We start from the raw sequence: 5,764 nt of genomic DNA, 5'->3' as shown, positions 1-5,764 counted from the left end.
TGAACTGTGCATCTTTTCCCAATGAGACTGATGAGCTTGGTTTGCCGTTGTGAGGGCATATAACCATTAGATGTGTCACTTGTCAATTTGTTGCTGTTTGGCTCTTTCGGGCCAGTTTCAGTGTGTGTAGAGTCATTTTGTGGTGCTTGTTGATGCGAGGTGTTTTGCACATAGACAGGATTTACCTGGGACCTGGGTGATGAGTGGGCTACTGTGGGTCCCGGCTCAGTAGCCCCCTCCCGTTTCCCTGGGTGATCCTGGCCTGTCTACACCCTCGAGACAGGTGGCCCTCCTGACCACAGCGGTAGCAGTGTCTGCACAGGTCACCAAGCTGGGCCTCTCTACACATTTGACAACCTCTTGCACGCCTTGTTGTTGGAGAGGACCGACTGTCCCTACTTGACCTGAACTTTGTTGCTTCTAAAGTCTCATTAAACATTTTCTTTACTTCAAGTACATCAGCTTTCAGGCCTTCAATCAGCTTAGCTGTCTCTGAGTCCATGCCCATACTCTGTCCTTGTTTTTTCTTTGTGGCAACCACTTCACCCCCCTTTGTCCGAATTTCATCCTTTCTGTCTGGTTCACCGTTCAGAGGTGGCTGAGTGTGGTTGTGTTGTGACTCTGTGTGTACCTCATTTATCCTTGGTGTTTTTACTGTAGTATTTCTCCTCAGTTTGTTTTGTCGCTCTAATTCAAGGCTGGCTGCTTCATTTATCTTCTCAATCAAAACCTCATCTGTTACTTGGTAGTTGCTGAGATAAGGCTTTAACTGAAACTTCACCGCTTCACTGAGGAGGCCAGTCTCTAATGAGCGCAGGAATTTGCGCTGAATTAAGTCTGGGCTGAACTGCTCCCCTTCATCGTCATCACCAGACTTCCAGAGCAATTTCTCTCTGAGTTCTATTGCCCTGAACAGAAAGCACTGAGCAGATTCTTTGGGGTCTTGGGATATGCTCATGAGTTGATGAAGCAGGTCAGCTGACGAGTCTACTTTGTAGTGTCCCCTTAATATAGTTCTTAGTGTGGGAAGTGTGAGGTCACGCTTCACTTCCAGCAAGTCTCGAAGGTGAAGGCCAGGGCTTACTGCCTTAATCACAGCTTCAATGATTTCCGTCTCTGAGTAGCCTTTCTTAAGCCCGGAATCAATTTGGTTGGTCAAGCTAGTGAAAGATAACTTGTCTTTTTGTCCTGCTTCCCCAATCTGACCCCAGATCCGAAAGTCTTTTCTAAGAGTCACTTCTGGTGTAGTAAAGGGTGCAGGCTGACTTACTTGTTTTTCACTTATCTTAGCTGCACCTTTAAACTCTGTCCCCAACGCTTCAATTTTTTCTTCCAGAACACGTCGTGCCTCTGCTTGAGCTTGTTGGAGCTGACTGTACTCTTGTTTCAGTCTTTCTATCTCACTGAGCTCTGCACGTTGTAGCTCCACTTCAGTCACAGGATGTTCTTGTAATGACTGTACGAATGACTGGAGATCAAGGATGAACTGCTGAAACACTTCGGATTCCTCTGCTTTTTCAATCTCGTCCAGAGTACTTTCTGCCAGCCGAATCAGAGCACGTCGGGACTGTCCTTTAAAACCCACCCCTGCTGGTTCGCTGCACTTAAGATGCTGGCACACCTTGGTGAGTTCGGGTTTCCCAAGTGTCCACAATGCTGTGCTGATCTCATCCTGTAGTTGTTCCATCTTTACCAGATGTAGATTTAACGTGTTCTAGGTTCTTGTCTGGAGCAGGAAATATGCTCCTGGCTGCTGGCTCGCCAAATTATGTTACACACTGAAGGACGACAGGGTTCATTCAGGTGCACATGAAGATTTATTGTGCTGAAACACAGTAAAACAGTTCAGTGTTACTGGCGGCTTCCATTGTAATAACTGGCCTGCGTTACTTTGTGGGAGATTATTTTGCCAGTTACCTATTTGGCTGAGCCGCCACTGCCACCTACTGGCGAAACTAAATATCGCCCTAACTTCACATCAGGTGGGAGCAAATGAGCTTTTCGCTCTGTGTTATGATGCAAACTATTGTCACAACAAATAGCAAAAAAAGATGATGGGGGGGCACGAACACATAAGGAACACATCTGAGACTTGTTCTTAATGCTCAAAATACTCAGGGTGCCACATATTGTTATCGTTATTTTGTGATTTCTTTGTGATTTGTGACTTCTAGTGTTAGTATGAGTTCAGTTCTGTGCCAGTCTGTTTTCTGTTTTGCTTTGAAGTTTTTCCAGTTTGGTTTCTGTTTGATTTTTGCCAGCATTAAAGCCGAGGTTCTCTGAATTAAAGTTTCCGCCTCCGTGAGCCTGCATATTGGATCCATTTCCCGCCCGCCTGCACACTGAGCATGACAGAAAGTATTTACTGTTTGTTTGTTCATAACTATAAGCTGTATGTAGCTGTACTGTCAAGTTCCCACATATATACTGTATGCATATGTGGGAGACTGGTCTCTCTACTGTGCATCCCAATCTGACATGAAAACACACAGCGCAGAATTTGGGGTCTAGGGAGGCTCCTGCACTGGTAGGGTTACATATGTATTAACCAGTTATCCATCATTTGTTTATCCCATACTTTATTACAACATCTTTGATCTCCACCATTACACATATAAATATAATATTGTTTGTGGCTTAAATCCGAGCTTTTCTGTATAAAACACATGAGAGTCACTAGAAAAAAAAAATCAAATGTAACTGTAAGAAAAAGAAGACCTCTTTGTATTAATAAGCAATAATATACAGCTTTCATTTTTCTTTATTACCATTAAGGTTTATGTGAATATTATACGTCCAGTGGAAGAAAGAAAACGTTTTATTTGAATGTGTAAAGGTGACAGCAAGTACGAGTATTTTCACACATGTAGAGGAGATTGTGTTTCTGATACAGATCCGGACATAACTGAAGAGGAGACTGTCTGCAGTGAGAAGAAAGAGAAATTAAAGTCAGGTTAGTTCAGAGTGAATAAATAAAATAAATAAAACCCTCCTCCTCCTTCTCTTTGTGTATAACTGGTTCTGCTTCTCCAAAAATAAAGTTTTAAATGTTAAAACTGAACCAGAACATGAAGTATGATGATGATGGACAGCAGGAAAATTCTCAACTGACAGCAGAACCTGAAGGCAGCATCAACACCTGTGTGATGCCTTCACTGACCAGACCTGACGGGAGTGTTTGCAGCTTTTTTTTAGACTAGTAAATATGTAGAATATATTATGGAAAGTGATGATTTTATCATTTGTCTCTGAAACCTGTTTTTTTTTCATCCTTTGTGTCACAGCCTTACCAAACAGTGAGATCTGGCGATGAATAATGAAGCTGATGTACTTACTGTTTACCACTGATCACCAGGACATGTAACAGTGTTTATGTTGTATGCCAGGTTAACCACAGTATTTTGAGGGTCATAAGCAGTGAATAAATGCCACTGGCAGCATTAAAACATTGCCAGATTACCAGGGACAAGGTTGAAGTGGGTTGCAGATCACAACACTCTGCATCACAGTACACTCTGTGTGACCATTATATATTAGTATTATTGCTATCACTATATGGAGAATATGACCACTGTATATTGTCTGACTGTTAATAAGCAGAGTTTGCAAATGTGAAGTGCTAAAAAAGTCATATAATAGTTTTGTACACTGACTATCTTAGGTAGCAAGCTGCTGTGCTATTATAACATGCTATTCTTTTTATAGAGTGCAATGTCTGAGCCACCTGTAATGAGCCAACCTGCCTAACCAGTACATATATTCTGTTCTCATCCAGATAATAAACAGCAGCAGTAAAGGATAAGCAAGTCTCGTTCATCATTTACTGCACAACACAGAGCCAAGTGATTTTCCTTGGACTAGCCAGTCACAGCAAAGTGATTGAGCCTGGTTACAGAGGCAATATGCTAGCTGAGCTAGTAAGGATTAGCTGGCTAAAGCATGTTACTCATTTATCCAAAAATGGTCAGTTCTGGTCAGTACAACATGTTTGGCAGTGAAACACTACATTACTATTAAAGATTAGAAAGAAAAAAATAATTTATTCTACAAGAAACGAAACAGCAGTTTGAAGCAGATCAGCTCTTTAGTACCAGGAGAGGTTCAGGATTTAAAACAAGTGCAGAAACACTGAAAAGCTGCAGCTCTGCTGTAATACACCAGTATTACCAGCAGATGGAAGCAGACTGTGCACAGGAGTCAAATACCTTTCAAATTCCACTTTGTCTTTTCAAGCTCTGTGGGATTTGTGCTGATTAAAGAACCAGAATCAAAACCAAGAAATGTATAAGATGTCTAGTTTAACTCATATATTTATATGTTTGTAGTTTTTTCAGAGTAGGAATACTTTATCTATATAAAAGCAGCTATAGATGAACATCAGAGTCCATTTATTCAAATCATCTCCACAAAAGAGGTGACAGGCTGACAAAGTTAAACTTGATATAAAAGTCTGCGGGAACTTGACGTCCTAGTCACTGGAAACTCCCATTATCACCATAACACAATCTTCCACGCTATTCAAGTCATTGCAGGCTGTGTGCGTAGTTGCATTTCTCAAGAGGTGCACATCAGGTTATGTGGATATTTACAGCATAGATTTCCCACAGAAGCATAACTGAGGCAATAGAGACACAACGGAGCTCTGATTCAGAAGTGATGCTCTGTAGTGACATCAGTGATGACATCATTATACTCATCATCCAATCCCTGCTCAGGTTGAGTGGCCAGGTTTGATCCACAAAGGTAATTTCCTGTTTTAAAAAAAAGAAGTATCAGCTCTAAACTCTGGAAGAGTTTAAACAGAGGAGTTAATCATCGGAATATTGATTGATTGAAGAATGATTCAGAGTGTTACCTTTGGCTCTGTGGCGAAATAAAGACACCACAAGGAGAGTGCATATGAAGTAAGGACAGAAGACAACCAGGTGGAGGACGACTCTGAATGCAATTTGGAGGAAGGGGAGATTAGGGGATGGGGTTGGGCCTGAGGTGAATGGCATCACTGTAGTTGTAGGTTTTTCTGCAGAGAGAATCCCACCTGTTCAGGTGAATATGTGGATGAAATTAGAGGTTTAATCAGAGTGAAGCTGCTCACCTGTGACAGTGATCCAGCTGGATGGAGACTCTCCATGACCGCTGATGTCACACTTGTAGAGGCCTTCATCAGACCTGGAAACATGCTGGATGGTCATGTGACCTGTAGGCTGCTTCCTGATGAGGGAGCCATCTTTATAGAAAGCAGCTGGGAGGTTGGAGGGAGTGGTCTTTGTTTTACAGAGCAGAGTGACGTCATCTCCCTCCATCACAGGGAGGACAGGACTCTGCAGGATCACTGATCCACCTCAACACAGAGACAAACTACAGCATTTCATCCATTTACACACAGCTTCATCAACACTAACTCCACACACTCAGCTTACAAGTGACTGTCAGCTTAACCATGTTACTGATGGGACCCTCTCTGGACTCACACCAGTAAACTCCACTGTCCCATGTAAAGAGATGGGTGATGTTACAGGAAGAACCATAATTTTTTCCCCACCCATCTCCACACTGAGTCCTCTGTTCTCTGCTTGTGTTTCTCCTCAGAGTCCATCCAGCAGAGCTGTCGTCCTCCTCACAGCTCAGAGACACAAAGTCTTCTTTAAAGAGCTGAGAGCTGCTGGGACTCACAGTCAGACGAGCTGTGAGGAAGAAGATATATCGATATATTTACTTTTTTTCAATAATCAGACCTTTCAGATTGACTGAACTGCTCACATCA

General features: G+C 42.4%; 1 long non-coding RNA gene across 1 annotated transcript; it reads left to right on the top strand.

Annotated features, from left to right (window-relative positions):
* The first annotated feature begins 2,840 nt into the window (after positions 1-2,840).
* Positions 2,841-4,310, top strand: LOC112846441 (uncharacterized). The gene is made up of 2 exons (XR_003219399.1): positions 2,841-2,953; positions 3,042-4,310. It is a non-coding gene; the product is annotated as an uncharacterized LOC112846441 (long non-coding RNA).
* The last annotated feature ends 1,454 nt before the right edge of the window (positions 4,311-5,764 follow it).

Source organism: Oreochromis niloticus, linkage group LG3 (assembly GCF_001858045.2).
Source record: "Oreochromis niloticus isolate F11D_XX linkage group LG3, O_niloticus_UMD_NMBU, whole genome shotgun sequence".
In the NCBI taxonomy this organism is placed as follows: Eukaryota; Metazoa; Chordata; class Actinopteri; order Cichliformes; family Cichlidae; genus Oreochromis; species Oreochromis niloticus.
This window is presented reverse-complemented; position numbering and strand designations above follow the sequence as displayed.